The sequence below is a fragment of the Manis pentadactyla genome, chromosome 3 (genome assembly GCF_030020395.1).
Source record: "Manis pentadactyla isolate mManPen7 chromosome 3, mManPen7.hap1, whole genome shotgun sequence".
In the NCBI taxonomy this organism is placed as follows: Eukaryota; Metazoa; Chordata; class Mammalia; order Pholidota; family Manidae; genus Manis; species Manis pentadactyla.
The window spans coordinates 64,213,198-64,233,456 of record NC_080021.1 but is presented as its reverse complement, the minus strand read 5'-3'; positions in this window follow the sequence as shown (position 1 = coordinate 64,233,456).

Below are 20,259 nucleotides of genomic sequence, written 5' to 3'. Positions count from 1 at the left end.
AAATAGTGGAGGGAAGCAAAGCTGGGTACTCGCATGTTCTGGGGCACTGGCCATGTATCCCAGCTCCCACACTTAAAATTCCTGGACTTAAAGTATTTCCTTTTTTTCTCATGTTCTTGCTCTCACTCAGTGCTGTTTTCCATAAATCTGTGGGTTGATTTTATCTGGCTTTCCATGAAAAATTAAAAGTTACTGGGGTGAGTGCTAATAGGTATGTCTGAACTTATCTCTCTGCTACTACCAGGAAATTCAGCCACACTAGAAGTAGAGAGGTCCCTCTGCTTGCACAGGTGCAAGAGGAGGGCATTCAACAGCTTCCTTAGACTCGTTCCAGGTTTTTCCACTCAAACTGGCAGGCCAGCCTTCTTCCACTGAGTCCAGGTGAGCAAGAAGGTGTGTCTTCATCTCCTTGTTCCCTTCTCTGTGGAAGCAAATGGCCTTCAATCTCTATAAAATAATCTTTATGCATTTGAAAATGATCACCGATCTTCCCCTTGACTATCTTTCCCCACAATGAACTCACCCAGTTTTTCCAACTTCCTGCATATAATAACATTTTCCATTGATCCATCATCTTCATGCTCCCCTCTGAGCTTTTGTGTTGTTTTTTCCTATCACTGTAAAGTTAAGTCCAGAACAGAGTACAGTATTTTGAGGGTGTGTACAGTCTGTGTAAAATGCCTCACATTCCTGTTTCCTGGGGAGGCCCAAACCTCCTAGGATATGCCCAGGACCCTCAGGACTTCCCAGGCCCAGGCAAGTCTGTCCTGGGGCCCTTGGCATCCTAAACATGCCTTTGGTTGTTTAAGTTCTATCCACACAGCATTTTAGGTAAGAGGTGGTATGTTTCCTCAGAGACATAAGAGGAAACTTACATCTTCATAAGTAAAGAGTTCCTATGTGGAAAGTTCTATTTAGTACTAGGCTTACTTGGTGGTCTAGAAGACTATTCAAAGGTTGACCAGGCCCAGAGTCCCACTAAGGACTGAACTAACTATTGGTAAGTGAGGTATACAAGTCATTCTGGGACATGTCAAACACCTACCAAAGTAACCAACTTACCTGAGGCTGCTGTGTGGTGTGATTTTAGGGACAATGAGACATCACAGGGAGGTGTCCTTCCCCTAGTACTATGGCAGAAATTCTACACTGTGCCTGAACACTTCAATATACCTAACACATGTGAGCTTTGCTGAGCGGTTCTTCAACAACTTTGCCTTGCCCTCCTCACAGCAGTGTGAAAACTTAGTACATACAATAACACTTTTTGAAAACTTTAAAAGCAGAGAGAAGACAGAGGGAGACATTGGTACAGGATATTAAAATAAGTTCTTACACATTCTGCACCTGAGGCAATCTCACAAGTGTCCCAAACTCTATCGTGAAGCCAGTCCAGAACCTGCATGACCCACCTGTTCCCAGATCGCCTCCAGGAGCTGAAGTGGGGGTTGTCAAATGGTTGCATATTGAACAATTACCCAAATGGTGGGGAAATTATTCTCAAAGGAGTTTTTCTGCTGATTGTTGGAGGCTATGAGTCTAAACTTCTCACTATGTATGGGGAAACTGAGACCCAGACTGGATGATTGGTCCAAGGCCAGGCAACAAGTAGTAGCAGAACCAGCACTAAAATTGACTTCTCTTTCCTTGGCCTTTTTCACCTTTTTTGAAAACACTAGAGCATCAAAACACTAAAAAATGGAAAGAATTCCTTCACATCTCTATCAGGACATTTGTGATAGATGGGGATGTCAACTGCCATTTTCGGGTTCAACTCAGAGGGTAGATGTAGGGTGGGTAAGTGGGAGACAGGGTTGCCCAGTGAGTGTGTGTACATTTCAACATCTTTCTTTGCATTTTGGTTACATTTAACAATGTGTTACTTCTTCACAGAGTCGTTTATATCATTGTAGGATGCCAAGAATGACATCAACATCTGTTAAAACCTAATGTTTCACATTCTCAACCATAAACATTAACATTGCTTAGTTTTCAGATATAAACTCAAAGTCATTCTGAAGTTGGATGGTTTCTGTCCAAGAAAGTTGGTGTTACTGTAGTGAAATTTACCTAATTAATCTCCTTAAGGAGGGAAGGAGTCCAATGATGACTGCTAATAAAGACCTCAACTTTCTTTTTGTAATCAGAGCAGGGCAATCTGTGGATTCATTTTGAGAGAGACTGTAACTTTCCACATAAATCTTAGTAAAGCTTTGCAGACAGGGCACTTGAGCTATTTCCCCACTTGGCTGACTTGCTTTCAGCCTTAACTGGCCCTATGTAAACTTCTCTAGAACCTCTGGGTGTATTTATATTCACCTGTGACCTTGGACCCCAATGCCTAGGGTCACTGTTCTTGATGTCAAGGACTCATATTAAAGGTAACTTTGAACAAGTCATTGATGGAAAATCTTGGTCTGCCATATTTCAAAGTCATCCCCTCCCTGGCACCATCTGCATACTGCATGTGGGGACCTACCCTTTGATACCAAGCAGTGAATATGAAGAACAGCATTCACCCTCTGCCAGGGTCTTCCCTGAACCCCAATGGAATTGTCTACATGTGTCACCAAGAATTTCTTTCACAAGAGCATTGGGTATCACACCAGGGTACAGGAAGCCACACAGGGGAGTAAAAACATCCTCCTACCTCCTAGTCCTGAGTTCAATAGGCACCCACAAGGAGAGTCTTCTGAGAGGTAGGCTTCTGCGAAGATGCTGAGGGAGTGATGGGGATTACTAGGCCTGGGGGCCAGACAAGTGCAAAGAGAATCACTGGGTGGGAGGAGCCTTGGGAGATTGGGTCACAGCAGATTGAAGGGGGACTGCATAGCTTGGCTCAGCGCCTGGCGCTTCTGCTCTTGGCGGCAAGGTTGCATGCTGCAGGAGGGGGCTGATTCTGTGCTCTGAGTCCCAGAACAAGAAGATTTGAGACACTGATCCAGAGTCCACCCACCATCTAGAGCAGAGCCATGGCCAATCCACTGCTCTCGGCATTATGGAGAAATGAATGTGTGTTGGGTAGTGCAAGCCACTTGGATTTAGGCGTTGTCTGTTACCCTGACACAAACCCTGAGATTGGAGGGATGAAGTATATCTCATTTAATTTCATCCAAGTCCTGGCACAGCTGCTGTCAGTTACTCCTTTTTGCCAAAGCTGAGAGCAGATGGCAGACCCATTTGCCTGGTACCATCTGGCAGGTGGCCTTTCTGCTGCCACTTCTTCAAAGCACACACAGTTTCCTCTAACCCAGAGAAACCTAATGGTTAACTGTCAAGGCTGCATTCAGTGAATAGTGGCCTGAAAGCAAGTTTACATATCATATTTTAAACATTTACACAGTTTTAAAACAAATACAAGCCTGAAGCCAGCTCAAGCTCTCTTCCTTTCTTCATTGGCCAGTGAAGCCCGATCTTGCCAGTCCCTCAAAAAGCCAGTGTTTCTCCAGCTGGAGGTGAAGTGTTATCTAGAATCTGCAAATGATCTGATCGAAATTTCAAGATCTTCTCCCTCCACACCAGTCTTCAATTTATCTTGGGAAGATAAAATATGCGGGGATCATGAACATAAGAAAAAGCAGACAAAAAGAAGCCCCAGGGATGCCGTACTCTTTGCTCAGTTCTGTTAGCATTCCCTGCAGCTATCTGGGATATTTAAACTTCTGATGAAAGATGAAACAAATGTAGACAGATCACTGAGATACTAAATTGCCAAGCATTTGGAAATAACTACATGGTTCATATTTTTATCAGAGTCTGTAATGACATCCACCCTCATGGTCTTGGCCTCCAGCAATATGCTGATAATTCCACATTATCAAGTTATCTACAAATTACCTATCCAAATTATCTACATTTCCAACCCCAACTTTTCTCACAAAGTGCAAATACTTAGAACCACTTGGTTGTCCAATAACCAAATGTAACATGTTTGAAATGGAATGTTGGATATCCCATTGAACATAGGCTCCTTTCCCTGGATTTCCCATATTGATTAATGGCACCCCGCCCATCCAGTCACCTAACCCAGCAACAGGGACTATCGCTGAATGCTTTCATGTCCCTCAGCCCCTGCATTCATTAGATTATAAAATTCTACAGTGCTACCCCAAATCCTTTGTGGAAGAAAGCTGGCTATAAATAATTCATACCTACATGTATATAGAAAGGTCCTACTTACAGTATCTTTGAAATTTCCCTAAAGCTCCCTCCGCCATCCCACTCAGCATGGCCCACCCTGATGTCTCAGCTCATCTTGACTATTGCAAAAACCTCCTAGGTTGGCTCTGCATCCAGCCTGCCTGCTGCCTCCCTGAGCCACAGTCCACACTTCAGACCAGAGTCCTCTTCCTAAGCACAAATCTAAGGATATCATTCTTTTCCTGGGAGCCCACTGTGTCTTCCCATCAGCTACATAATAAAGTTCCAGTTTTGACCAGTTCAAGAAGAACTTTGTGACTGGCCTTTGGGAATTTTCCAGGCTCATCTTCTATGGTGTCCAACCTCTGAGCATTTTGAAGACACTGTATTTTTTTTCCCTGGGAACACTGTTTACCTAGGGGAACCCTGCTTGTCCTTCAGGACTCAGCCCAAGGATCCTGCCTTCTGCGAAGGCTGTCCTGCTGCCCTCACCTCCCCAGAGAGTTAGGCAACCCCCATTTCCCTGCAATTGTCCAGAGCTCTGTTCCAGCCCTACCAACACTGAGTTGCATGGTGTGTTTATGTATTTGTCTCCTTTATTAAACCATGAGTGATGTGAAGGTGGCAAACCTGCCTGAATTACCATCTCTCTAACCTCAAGACTAGGCATGTTGCATACGCTCTGTAACATCATTGATTACTCAGAAGAATGCATAGCAGAATATATGCTCCAGCCACAGCCTAAGCATCCTTAAGTGGCTAACCACTTGGCATATTAATTTTCCTATCTGTAACTGAAAATAAGAATGAGAATTAAGAGGCAGAGTTTTCAAAAGCAATGTCCTTCTAAATAGAAGATCAAAAAATTGTGCTATCCCAGCACAACTGCTGGCATGGGCCATAGAACTAGAACGTGAGAATACTGATGCACTGACATACAGTATGATGGCCCAAGGTGGTAATGTTGAAGCAGGGATATGAGAGCAGAAGGTGTTTAGAACGTGTGTGTTTCCTCTGTAATAAGAAAGCATAAAAGGTTATTTGCAGAGCTTCCCAAACTAATCTTTTGTGGAAATCAAACTCACTAACAGCATGGACTTCGGAGCCAACATGCTCACCACTTGAGTCTCAGCTCCAACCTCACTAGCTCTGTGATTGTGAGCAAGCGATTCAACCAATGTGTCCTGCAATTTTCCTATCTGTCAAATCAGCATGTCAATAGCACTGATCTCATAAGTTATTATAAGGATTAAATGACTTAATGCAGATAAAAACTTAAGACAAAACTTGGCATTACATAAAGGCTACTTAAGCCATATATTTTCCCCCAAATATTAGAATGCATTTTTTTTTAAACTATCAGGGATGGTCAGATCCATTTTAAAAGGCATTTCTTCTATGTAATCAATTGTTTTGGTATTTCTATGGCTCCTTGTTTTTAATTATTGTTCAGAATTTTACAAAATCCATACAATTTTCACAATGTGTATATGAAGATTTAGAAATAGATCCAACATCTAAGAGAGATCCAATCTATAGAGCTTCAGGGACGTTATCCCCAGCTCCCTGCCTTAACTATCCTCCAGCTCTTGTTCAAGGAAGACCAAGGCAGGAATAGTGAGGGCAGGAGACCAGGAGGCACACCATGTGTGTGCCCGGTGTCACTGTGCCATCTAGTGGACACCCGAGCTCAGCCGTTGTATGAAGCCCTCAGAGGAGCTGGATTCCAGGCAAGAGGTAGAGCTCCCAGCATCAGCACTAATGAATTGGGAGGCCAGCAATGCCTCATACAAGCTGACCATTTCCCTGATTAATTCTGCTTACCCATCCTCCATCACAGCCATCTTTGCAAAACCAGAGAAGAAAGGAATGAAATGGACATGATGATATTTGTAAAAGCAAGAAAGAAATTAGCCAACATTCACCTATGTTTTAATAACTATATACCAAACAAGCCATCCAGCAAGACATGCCTACACTTAGTAACTTTTTGACCTCCCTTTCTGGCTGCAGTGTAGCTTGGCACAAGGAAGCCTGAGTCTGACAAGGGCCGAGCCGACGGAAAGCTGAATCCCACTTTATTGAAGTGTTTTTAGGGGAGGCCAACTGCTTTTTGTAGGTGATTAAAAGCTTATCCCCAGAAGGGAAGTAAATGCTCCCGGCCAGTAACTAAGCTGTAGCATGCAGGGCAAGGGGTATTGAATGCCTTTAATGGGAAGATAGTATCCACATAAAAACCCAATCAAAGGCAAGGTTTGCCTTTGAGAGGCACTCAGAGATCAATAATCTACCTCGTCTTTATTTTCTATTCAAAGTTCTTGGCCAGAGTGACCAGGCAGACCAACATTAAACTTGTAAGACAGTGGGTTTGGAATAAACAACTGAGTTCATTTGCTTGGGCCTCAGTGCAACACATACCAGCAACAGACACATTAACCAATAAGATGGCACCAGGTAAGCTTGACTGGGTCTTGCCTAGAACACAGGCTCTTGGCGTGATCCATTTATTTCACTCTTTGGAAAACTTCACAGTATCATTAGAAAGAATAAAGTCTCCTGGGACACTGTTTGTCCAGAACTATTAATTTTTGATGAAAAGAAAAAATTCCATATCAAGAAGAGGATTAAATAGGAAAGATCTAAAAATATTTCAAAATAACACTTTTTTAAAAAAGGAGCACGAAGTGGAGCATTTTAGTACAGGGAGAAAGTCTAGACATGTAGGTAGATTCTTCTTTTTTTCCCTTTCTGGCTAATCCCAAATTCACAGAGTTCAAATCTTGTTCTTTTCAAAGGCCAATTAGAGAAAATAAACTGAGTCAAGGCACCATTTCATAAGAACACTGAGGGAGAAGCAGCTCCTCAGCAGTGCCATTTATGGCACCGAGGTTTGCAGGAGGAAAGGACATCTTGCCCCATCTCTTTGGTGACAGCTGTCCTGAGTCAGGAAGCTGTTTACATCCCCTGAGGGTCCTATGTGGGTATGGGTCCTTGAGAGTTTAGAGCAAAGGGAGCAGGACTTTAGGCCCCATACTCCCAAGCCCAACCCTTACTCCACCCAACGAACAATGCAGGCTCCCCCCAACCCCACCCTCTCACCCAGCGCCCTGTGGAGGTGAAGGTCACTCGGCTAGTGAGTGAGAGCTGGGGTTGAAGATTCTAAAGGTCATTTTCCTAACTTCACTTTATTGCTTCTGCAACAGGAACCCATTTTGGAGGAAATTCATTCATCCAAAAAAATTTTTGAGCTTCCAAAAAATATGAAGAAACCATGGTGAATAAAATGTATCCCAATGAATTTGTAATCCATAGAGAAAATAAAAAATACATCAATGATTACAAAGCAGCATGCTGGGTTGTTCTAGGAGGGTTCTGTGCCATGGGTGCATGACAGAGAGCATTGGAGGGTAAGGAAGATTTCATTAAATAATTTGACACTGAATCTGAGAGGGAAAGATATTCTAAAATGGTCTCCAAACAAAAGAGAAATATGATAAATGCAGGAGAATGAAAAATGTAGAACCTAGTGAGTCTGTATGCATATAGTGTGTGTCCATAGGTGTGTACTTTGTGGAGCAGGGAGTGGTGTGGAAGGGTAGAGAAAGAGATGAGACCACTGGGACAGGCTGGGGGCAGATTCTGAAGGTCTTGAATGCATGCTGAAGATTTAAGATTTCAGCCTGAAGATAATGAAAAGTCACTGAAAAATTTTATCTTGATGTGATTTAACATGCAGTTACAAAGAGAACTTCAGCAGTAGTGTGGAGCTTGAAGAGGAGTAACTTCATGATCGTTTCAAAGAAATAAGAGCTTTCTTCCCCAGCTAAAATAGTTCTGATAAATGTTGACTATTATGAGATGTCTTTTATGGGAAGAGGGAGAAATAAGGTATACTGAGCCAGCAAACTCACCTGAGACTCCCACACCCTCAGTGGGTCGTCCCCAAAGGTGCTTTACCACTGCTGGTGGCCCCTCCACTGTGGCCACAGCTTATTGGACAAGGGTGGGTCTGACCTAAGGCAACCCATCCAGGACCTAGGATGTCACCTGTGGTGTGGTTTGGGACAAAACTTCCCGTTAGGAATGATAATGGCATTGTAGATTAACCAAATCCTATTCTGAAGAGTTTGAGCAGAAGACTTAGAAAGAATGTCACACAATGGCTGAAGGAGCAGTTGGAAAAATGTGTAAAAGCAAAGACAGAGACCATCTGGACATGGTGACAAGGTGCCCATGCTGCAGAGGGACAGCAGAATAACCTGGCTGCTAGACCCTGCATCATCCTGGGGGAGCCCCAGCTCTTTATGGGGCTCCCGAACCTGGGCCCTATGGCAGATATTCCTTTGTCCTTATTTCTATGGCATCCTGACAGCAGCGCCCTGTGAGGACAGGTGAGTATGTTTTGACTCCTGGTAACCAAAGGGCAATGAGTACACAGTGGTGTCCTAGGACTGGCCAAGGTAGAGACTTGTTGTTGCAAAGTGAGATTTATCAGTGGTTTATGGACTGTTATTTAATCTCCCCCCATGCAGCTTCCTAGTCCTGTCTTGAGGAAGAGAGTATAACATCCATAAGCCCTCATTCTGGGGTGACAAGTCTATGGAAGGTGTCACAGAGGCACCCTGAGCACAGTCAAGAAAGCTGAAGCCCATTGCAAGAGTCTAGGAGTCAGCCTACAGGTGCGGGGAGACAGTAGGCTCTACCCTTGTGGCCTCCCCGAGGGCTGTGAACAGCCAAGTGCTTGGGTGACCGGTTTCCAGGCTCAGGGCCAGCCCTGCATCTTCCAGGCTCTGGTCTCACCATTTTCCAGTTTCACTGCACAAGCCCCACTGGGTATGTTCTAGACTGACCAGTCCAGAGGTTCTGGGGGCTGTCGACAATAAAGGGAAAACAACAGAATGTTCTAAAGGAGTTTGAGGTCTCTGTGAAAATTATGTAGATCAGGAAACTGTGCCAAAACATGAGGAACATTTGTTGAGCACCTACAATTTGCCAGGCACTGCTCCAGGCATTTCAGACATTATCTCTAGCACTGACCACAGCCCTACAATGCTGGTATTATTGTGCCCTTTTGCTATAAAATACAAGAGCCAGAGAATTTAATTAATTTTCAAGGATACAAAATTCAATAGGGAAACATAGCAGATTCCCAGGGGAAAAGTAATAGAACAGCAATGGCACTTTGGAAAGATTAATTAAAAGATGATGTTCAGGGTTGTCCTAAGGGAAAAGAAAATATACTTTTTATATAAATCTATGCAGAATATGAGGTGGGACTGTTGCTAGGATAAGAGGAAGGAAAAGACAGTTTGGAAAAGGGAGATGTTTGATCATCAAGGAGGCAAAGAAAAGACTGCATAGGAGCTGACCCAGTTTAAGGCCAAAGAATGTTCACTGATGACTGATTACAGATACACTACATACATACCCCCTATTAAAAGTCCCACTTCTTCTATCAGACTGGAAAAATATTAAAAGAAAGTATGCAGTCAACAAGTTCCCCCAAACAGGGCAGGTTTACTTACTGCCTGCTCCAGCCTGGCCCTACTCTGACATAAAGATGTCTCCACATCCTGAGCCTCTGCTGAAGACATAGGATTACATGATCACATTTGTACATGACCCCATCTCCAACATACACCTATTAGATAAGGAATGGATGCCTGGTCCACTGGCCAGCAGCGGGCTAATTCTCCCACAAAACTCTGAAGTTCAGTGCAGAGACCGTGATCAGAAATAGGGAATATCCCTGTTTCCTAACAGTGCCCACACCTGTTCCCAGAAGGCTTGCTTACACTTTGGATCTCGTGTCTAAGTGATGTTCTGTTATACGTGTATACAACTAACACTGTATAAACTAGCTCGAGTAGAACTCTGCCTCTCAACCAAATGCTCCGATTGAGAGGAGGAGGCAAGTAGATGCACCGTAGGCAGGAGCTGCAAGATGACAGCCTGCAGGGTGGACGCAGCGTTTGCACTGGGCCCCGTGGTGTCCTTGTTTTGATTAGAATTTGGCTGCCTTTAGACTGAGCACATTCCCTTCAGTGTCCTGCCACCCTTCTGCTACCTAATGTAGGACCAGGGCACCTGCCCCTGCTCATTCACTTGGTATTGCCTGCTTCACCCCTATAGTTATGTGAGTCTGAAATCTTTGATCAAGACTTGATACGTGTGGTGTTACTGTGTATGTGTGTGTCATGGGCGTGAGTGTGTGTGTGTGTGTATGTGTGTATGGGTGTGTGTGGGTATGAAGGCACTGATCACTGCAGCAGAAAAGTAGAGCTAACACTGGCTAGGACCAGAGCTCCTTTTCCTCTTTTCAGGAGTTCAAAAGCAAACATATATTCTGAACAAAACTTTTGGAAACAGAGGGAAGTATAGCGTCATAATCAGATAAAAGGCGGAGACTCATTTCTCCACTGTTTGCACAGGGGCCACTGTATACTTTGGTGAATGGGCTCAACTGCTGCGTTAGGCAGGGATATTTTGGGTTGCAGGTGTCAGAAACTTTACCTGAGCTGGATTAAAGAACAGAGAGCTGGAATGTACCTCACAGTATCGAAGGAAGAGTCTGTGTAGGAGCGGACTTCAGGGGCAGATGACTGAGCACCACCAGGCCACTCTCTGCTTCTCATCAGCACCTGCTTCCTCTCTCTCTGTTCTTGCCTTTATTCTGAAGAAAGATTCTTTTCTCTCTCTTTCTGTGGAAAGGAAGGTGATACTGGCCTCTCCAGACCTACACAGTCCAAACAGCTATGCCCTTGAAAGGACAGCTTCTCTCCCCCACCATCTTGAGAACATGACCGATCCTCCCAGGAGGATTTGGGGCCAGGCTTTGGGAGACTGGAGCTCTCCAGCTGGCTTGGTCCATGCTATGTGCCTACACTTTCAAGGGGGCCATGTTGCCAAAAGGAAGGTGATGGGAGAAAACTTTCTAGAAACCAAAAATGGTAGCTATATAACCCTCTACAACTGATTAAACTTCCTTAGTTAAATGACTTTATTAAATATTACTTAGCTCCAGTGCAAGCACTTCTGCATTCAAATGGTGGCCTTTGGTCAAGTGGCTCCTTAGGCCCACTAAGGGCCCCGCGGATCTGTCATGCAAGCAGATGTCTCCAGTCCTCAGGCAGAGGCTGCTAGGGGGTGAGTATTTCCAGAGAACAAAAACTTTCTTCCTCTCCTTTCTCTAGTCTCTGTCCCCAGATGACCAAGAGAAGGGAATGATTCACACTTGGGAGAGGGTTAATTAGTGAGAAAGCTTTTGCTGAGGGTGTGAAGTTATAAAACAGGTTGGAAAAAAAGGGAATGAGAGACACTTTTGGAGTTTCTGAGGAAGGAGGGAGAAGTCACCTGTAGGTGGGAAGTGAGAAGGTGCTAAAGGCAAACTTCACCTTTTTGAAATTTTCCCTGAAGAGAAAGCCAAATGCTGGAGGTTCAGGGCTTCCCCACACCTGGTGTGGGGACAAGCTGTTGTGGGGCCAGCCAACTTCAACGACACTCAGTGTGGAGAGGACAGTCCAGGGCAACTTGCAGAGATGTCTGTGCAGCCAATACTTAGATGATTACCAGGAAGGGAGCCCAGAAAGCAGAAATACAGTTTCCCTGTAAGAACAGAATGGGGAAGAATGAACACAAAACACCCATGACCGGCCAGCTGAGAAAATTGGGAGAGGTGCTCAGAGGTGACTTAGGAACACTTGGTCCACCTGGAGTGAAAGCAGAACTTAAATTAACTGTATTGTATCCTGTCTGAAGAAAGAATGTGACCACAGTTAGCAGCCCAGGAGGCCTGCCTGGAGTCCCAAGGGGAGGAGGAGAGGGACAGGGGGTCTGGTGTCGCCAGCAGATGGAGCGGGAGCAGTCCCGACCTCACCAGGGGGCATCAGGTGTGCAAACAGCCACACTCAGGACGCTCAACAAAGTTCACGCGCTGGCATGTTTTCTTCTTAGCTCCGAACCTCCGACTGCCCAAAGTATTTCATCATGTGTAAGATGCACCAGTACTTTACGTACCACAAAGAAAAAACGATTATGCCAACTACACTGTAGCACAATGCTTTCTTATCACTTTGGCTTCTAGTCACTTAGAGGATTTTAGACTCACTTAGATGTAGACTTTTTATACATCAAGTCTTGTGCATACACGAAAAGTGTAAGGAAAAAAATAGCTAAAGTAATTCCTAAAACTTCTGCATCGCCTTTTGACTCAGTCTTTGATATCTATTTTTTACCTACCTTTAATGATGTTAGTGATGTAGCACTGCCTAAAAGAGCATAAAACTTATATAAATATATATGCATTCTACCAGAAATTTGAATATGGACTGTATGTCAGATAATATTAGCATATCAATGTTAAGTTTCTTGGGTGTGATAATAGTATGTGGTTATCTGGAAGAATGTCCTGTTCTTAAAAGATACATGCTGAAGTATTCAGGAGTGAATTGTCATGTTATTTGCACATCACTTTCAAATGAAAGCTTTTGCAAAGGAATAAAGAAACAAAAACACCCCCAAAAAACACATCTGCAAGGCAAATATCTCAGGATGATACCATAAGAAAATCTAGGTGAAAGAGATCTTGGTGTTCACTGAACTATTATTTTAACTTTTCTGGATGTCTAAATAAAATGTTAAGAGAAAAAAGAAGTGTTCTATTAAGAAAGCCACTCAGATTTTCTTCCAGGTTTCCTCAGACTGCCACCACCATATCTGAGGGTTTTGATTCCAGTACTTTCTTGATCTTACCAGATGGATGTTAACAGCATTTACCAGAAAAGAATCATGACTCACGCTCCTGCCCCCAAGTGGTGCTCACTGTAGCATCAACGTTGCAGTTTTCGGGCACATCACAAGAAATAACAACCAAATTCATCTCTTTGCAGGCTACAAATATGCCAGAGCGGCTGTCTGGCTGACAGAGGTTGAAAAATGAATCTCCATGTCAGGGATGTCAAAATGGGAGAAGAAGTGCATCTTAAAATTGGACAGTTGATAGGCACATCTGTGCCACTTGGCATTTAATGGAGCCCGTGGTGAACTAACAAGTTGGAAATCTGGTTTACATGCAGACTCCATGAGTTTGGTGAGCAGAAGTTACTCCTCTTGGCCTGAACAGTTTCTGGACTTGCACATCTGGATCTCCTGGACCATGTGACCTCACAACACCACCAATCTGTCACTCCTCCTGAGTACCAGCCACCTTCTCTCCCACAGACATCTGTCCACTGTCTCTGAGGACAGCAGCAATCAGTGCTGTCTAAACAGAGAGACGGCAGGCTCACCCCGCATGCGTCCCTTGTAATAGGATCATAACGAAGAACTCACCTGACTCCTGGTTACACTATTAACTTATCTGCTAATAGTAATGGCTGTGTTACCTCCTCCCATCTACAAAAAATATTAAGTTCCTTCTACGCCTTGTGTGATGATTGTGAACAATCAAATAGAGAGCCCCCATCCCCGAGAAAGTATAAAGATCTTTGAAAGAACAGATAAGAATAATGATCCCGAACATAGCTGAGGACACTATCTTCTTTAATGAAGTTATTTATTCTCATTCTTTTAGGAAAGATAATCTCAGTAGGTTGTTTTCCTAGCCTTTCCTTTTATTTGCCCCTTTGGATATAAATGCCTGTTCTGAATTACTCAAATATGCCTAGAACTCGAAAGCGTGCTTGTGATTATGTCCTTTTACACATTTAATGTGGAAAAACTTCACTAACAAGAAAATAGCACTGCTCAGAAATAATGAGCTTCCTTCCTCCTGGGGTCTTGATGTACCTGTTGTCGCCCTGAGTTTGGCAGCGCAGCTATTCCCCAGCCCTGGAGAGGTGCCCACCTTTGCAGCCAAGGGCTAGCCTGGTAGGGGTGGTCCTTCCCACACTGGCCAGCAGCCCCAGAAAGGCAACCCCTGGGTCTGTGGACCTTGACTCCACAACAGGAGGAAACGTAAGTAAACCGAGCAAACAGAAGTGACTCAACCAGCCCTAACAGCTTCTACTTTATGACTGGCCTACACAAACAGAAGACACAGGAGATGAAGCACTTTGCCCGAGGGTCCCAGCTCCTTGGATGGCCAGGCTCCCACCGAGGACACAGTACCCCACCCTGTTTTGATCGCCTCCTCTTCACCCAGTTGGTGGAGGAGGGAGACCCACCCTGGGCTCTGGGGGATGGCCAAGCACTCCACAGCGGTGGGGACAGATGAGATGGGCAAAGCCTATTAGTCACATGTGCACACAGCCCAAGGCAGGAGGCCTCCTCACACCACCAGAGGCACACAGGCTGTGCACTCAGGAACAGAGAGACCAGCAGGGCCATGGAGGCGGTGTTTGTGGTACCAAGAGGCTGGGGGTGCCTCGTCCCCAAAGGAGGATGTGTTTGGCTTGTTTGAATAAATCCGTGGGCTGGCATGGGAGGAGCCTGCAGCCCAACGCTCAGGGATAAGCAGGCACTGTGCCTGGCCCTGTGCTGGGGAGGGTTGTGGGCTAAGGCGCCTCAGCCCCTGGAGCAAAGTGAGGAGGAGAACTCATGGTGAGGCCATCCGAGGCCTTCTGGGTTCAGATGTCAAGCCCGTAATACTGGGCTTACTTTTTATGTCTGTACCACACCACACACCCTTACCACATCTTCCTTTTCATCTTGTGTGTTCAGTGTATAGATTTCTTTTCAATCTCTTTCTACAGCCTATTGTCTTTGCTATGCCATTCTTCTTTGGTTGTACTTGTCACATTTGTACAAGAACTGTTTCCTCCCCGAATGGCGTGCTTCTGAAACCTTTAGTGCAGGGATATTTTCTGGGGGAAACTGAGACAGAGAGTACATGCAGAAAGAAATAAGCATTTTAAGATGGAATTATATAAGGGGGTGGCTTATAGCGGTTTTGCCATCTGACGCAACAGAATCCTTACCAAATATCAGTTAGAGTCCTCTCAATCCAGAGCTACATTTAGCCTTACATGGCGGAATTGTGGACATGATACAAAGAGGCAAAACAGTTGAGAATAACTTATTCCTACTCAATGATTAACTCTCATTCATTATGCTTTGTTAGTTACAATAAATTATACAGATACGCATGTACCCAAAGACACTCGCTATAATAGTAATGGTGATGATTTCTGAGGCGTGGAATTATAGGATTTCCTTCTTCTTTTATTTTTGTTTGGAAATGAGTATCAACTCAGAGGAAGTTGCAAAGCAAGTACTGAGACATCCCATGTGGCCTTCACCCAGTCTCTCCCAATGGCATCCCTTTCTTTTTGCTTAACTTTTCCTTCTCTTTTTCCTTCCTTCTTCCCTTCCACCCTTCCTCCCTCCATCTCTTCTTTTTCTCCTTCATAATCACTGTATATACTTGATAATATTATATATTGAATATATATGCACATATATGTGTGTGTGTATATATATGTATATATATACACACACACACATACATGCATTACTTGCATAAGAAGGAAAACAAATGATTAAGACCAAATTTAACAATGTAAGCTACACGCACATGGCCGGCCTTTAGCCTCCCCTACTAACATCAGTGTGGAGAGGGGCTGGCACTCTCCACCTGGGCCCTCATGGTCTCACTGCACCCTTGGGCAGGAGGGTCCGCTACAGCTTCAGGGTAGCCGCAGCGGTCTTGGGTGCTGCTTGCACTTGGGCAGTCTCCTAAGTGCTGAGTTGAGGCTGTCTTAACCTACAAAGTGTTCTGCACTTCTCTGGCTGCATCTGCTCCTTGGTAGGATCTGCTGCTAACCACCTTATAGATCCTGTGTGTTCAGGTCCCGAGCCCTGGGTAGTGAAGGGCTGCTCCCAGTTCCTTTCATGGGTTCACTCACTTCCAGCCTAGATACTTTCTGTGCAGCTCACTAAACAAACACTTCCTCTTGGCCTCCCAAGAGCTCAGGAGAAGCTGGGTAGCATTCCGGCTGAATCAGTGTGGGCCCCTCACTGTATGGGTGATAAGAGATAGCAAATGTAATTGCCATTTTCCTCCTGGATGTTACGGATATCATTTCCAGTCCCACCAGGGTGAGATTCAGGATGTTCTTCCTGTCATTCTCACATTGTTCTAAGTTTCCTGACTTTGATAGTTCTAAAGTGCTGGAATAACTTCTCAGGGTGTTGTCCAAGAATCCTCTTCTAAAAGTCACTCAGAACCAGACAGATAACACCTCCTGACACATCAGAGCAGGTGGCAGTCTTGAAGAATGACACCTCAGCCTTTGCCATATAACAGTGCCATGATGACACCAACATTGGCTCCCACCACTAAAGAATGAGCCAGAATTTTGTTACATGAGGGCAGAGCCTTAAGAAGATGAGTCCCCCCAGGGCCTACCTCCTAGACACTAAAAATTGATTTGTAGGAAATAATTGAGAAAAAAGGGGTCCTTAATTTGGCAGTAAAATGCTATGAAGTAACTCAGTATGTAATGTGATGGAATCGCTCAGATTTTAGGAAGCCAGCAGGTTTCGCTGTCTGAGGGTCCTGCAGAGTGGCCGCACAGCCTGGTGCACTGTCATATTGGCTGAGAGAGTGACTCCAGGAGAAGTCTGGAGTCAAATAATCTGGGATGCAAATCCCAGCTTCGGGTTTAAACAGATGTGCGGCCTTGTGAACAGCAGTCAAATCTCCACTTCCTCATGATTATAAACTGAATCTGATAAGAGGATCTAATGAGTGATTTATAAAAATCAGTGAGATAAAGCATATATTGTACTTAACACAGGACCCTGGCACAGAGCACTCACTCAAAAATGTCAGTTGTTATTGTCTTAATAAATACATGCTAATAATAACAGTAACAATAAAACTGTCGATAAAAAATTCTTACTATTTTTGGCCACTGTAGGGTTGGGAAAGAATGAGGTATTTTTAGCTGTGGGCATAAGGTAGAAATGACCCAAGGCAGAAGCAAAGTACAACATGGCATTTCAGCCTTCTAGGCTGCCTATTTTGAGCTCTTGCTTGATAAAAGGCAAATTGTAATTGTGCCTGCATTTTTGTTATCAATGTGTCCTGAGAGATTGCAGGGAAACCCAACTACATGCAATCATATTTCAAATGCACAAGGGAATTTTCCTTTTTAATAAACTCTTTCCAATTAGTCCTTTTAAATTATAAATTATTACAATTTTTAAAAATGCAAGTGATTGTTCAGTTTCTTTAAACAGAACATCCTGAAGGATGTTTTAAATTGCCACTACATTAAGAGCATATTTTTATAAAGGTAACAGAGTGAGGAAAATGATGATCTTAATAGCTGGCCCCAGCAAGCTTAGGGACGAAACTATTTTTGTTCAGGAAAACAAGTTCATAAGCCATTTTGGGATGGAAGAGGAGACCTTAAAGATTGAACCCAGTAAATGAAGTACCCAAACCTCACAGTGTTAGAAATAAGCAGGTGATGGGGGTGGGGGCAGGGAGACTGGGATTGCTGAGCAACGCAGTGCCCCAGGAAGAGACTTTTGAATACTGGACAGATAGTTAATTTTATGTGTTAACTTGGCTGGCCGTGGGTTCCCTGATACGCGGTCAAACATTACTCTGGATATTTCTGTGATGGGGTTTTGCATAGATCAACATTAAAATCAGTGAACTTTGAGTAAAGCAACATTCAGTCAGTTGAAGATCTAAATAGAGCAAAGGACCAACCTCCTCCCCACCCATCCCCAGCAAGAGGGAATTTTGCCAGCAGGTGGCCTTTGTCTTTGAACTGCAGCAACAGCTCTTTCTGGGTCACCAGTCTGACGGCCACCAGACTTAAACTGCCAGCCTCCATAATTACATAAGCCAATCCCTCAAAATAAATCTTTCTCTATATAGATAGATAGATACATATATATATATATATATATTATATTATATATTATATATTATATATTATATATATATGCATCCTACTGGTTCTGTTTTCTCTGGAGAACCCTGACTAATACAACTTGGGTGTCTAATATTAAATGTGAGATTGTGTGGCTGTTAAGTGCATCTCCACTCCGTTTGCTCCAGCACATTCACTCTGCAACTCACCCACAGGCCTTGTTGTAACTCCAGGGAGAGGAAATCCGAGGGCAAAATACCTCTAAAATTGAATTCAGTCAAAGGGAGAAATAAAGTTTAAAACCCCTTTACTGCTCACAAACTGCCACCTGGGGCCGTTTCTCTCCTGCTCTGGCAGAAGCAAGCGAGACCTCCCCCCAAGCCTCTCAGGTTCAGATAAGCCCTCGGCTGCCCAGGTAATTACCCACTGATATGGATACGAACTACTTATCTCCACCCCTTAGGAATGCCTGTTAATATGGAAATGCACTAAAGCCAGAAGAGAGATTCTGGAAATCCTTCAATTTTACCCACACTTGTTCATGTGGTTTTATGCATATTTGTGCAGGTATGTGTATATATGTGCATGTGTGTGAACCAAAGGAAGGGGCTAAGTTCCATGTCTGAGTTATCATAGCACAGAACAAAAATAACACCTGACAAATGGCAAGATGACCCTCAACCTGAACTAGTTCAGGAGAATCAGAAATGTGGAGTCATAAGTTTCCATGAGAAAGAGCCTTTTTCTGCCTCCCCAGGAGAATTTGCACACCTTTGGGGAGAGCATTAGGTTTCCACAGTGCTCAAGTTGCTCTTCAGAGATGCGGCAGGGAAATTGCCCCTCCCCACCTCTCCCCAGCCCCAACAATCTGGACATCTGTGTTCCATAAAAAACAAATCACTCTTTTCTTTTAAAGTCATATTACCTTCATATTAATCATCTTCAGCTAACGTGCTAGAAGCAGAATCAGGTGATAATACCTTGCTAGTAATCACAGCTTGCTTCTAAATATTTATATTCTTCTCTGAGATTAAGGAAAAATAACAGAAAAGAAGCCAAAAGAAATAAAATAAAACACTAAGAAAGGCAGTGCACAGAAAGAATGAGCACAGCATCTTGATTTTGTAGAAGAGGAACAATGGAAAATGCCTCCCAGCATGGTCCCGGGACTCCACTGTGAATGCTGGGCTCCTGCGGGCCCATCAGTGGCTCCCCTTCCTGAGCAGGGAGCAGCGAGGGAAGTGTGGGGTGGGCATAAGGGCCATCTTGGGATATTGCTGGTGTGGGGGCCACCCACCACGGGGTTGGCATGGTGGCCCAGTCTCTGGGGTTAGCAAAGAGAACCAAGGTCCTTAAGATGGCATGAGGTGACAGAGATGCTCAAACTAACTAAAAATAGTTATCTGAAAAAATGACATTCTAGGTGCCAAGGGGAGGGATACAATCAAGATAATTTCAAATTTGCTTGTCTAAAAGGAGGACAAAAATGATCACTGAGGAACTGAGTAGTGCTTTGTAGTCCAACAGAACTCATTTCTAAAGCGCTTCTTCACAGGTGCTGGGATCAGACTGCAGTATGCTAGGTGTATGCTAAAACGGCGGCCTATTCTAGCTGCTAGGGCACAGAAGTAGAATTAATGGTGCTTGGTGCTCTCAGAAAAAACTCACCCTGCTCCATGTAGCTTGTCTTGTCATCCTGTCAGTCAGGCAGTTTGAGCGGGGCATAATATTGTTTTTAACTGCCCGAAAAAAAATCCGAAGTCACACTAATATTTTTTCCTTTCTAAACACTGTTGCATGGTGTAAGTCTGTATGTGATTCAGAGGCCAAATGAAAGAAATGTGAGATTTATGATTTATTTTTAAAACCCAAAACAGCACATTCTCAGGGTTAAGTAGAAAGGTCAAACCAATAAAAGCAGCTAATCAGTCTCATTAGTATGTTCCTTTCGCCACATTTCTGTTACTCAATAGAGCATGTCTCCTTTGAAGAACCAGTAGATTTCACAATAACACATGAAAAGAACAAAGAAGGAATCTGTGTAGTGCAGCCAGGACCCATTAGACCAGGGAGTGTCTTCCTTCAAGGGAGTGCAGGACAGGCAAACGCTTAAAGAGGACAAGACTGCAGACCTTGATAAAGTTCCAGTAAGATACCCCTGTCTGTAACTACAAGAAACTTTATTACTGAGTCCCCCATCCCCACCCCAGCAATGGCTGACTTCTGCTTGGCATCAGTGAAAGACCTTGGACCCAAAATTCCAGAAGCAATTAGCAGTTTTATTTACCTA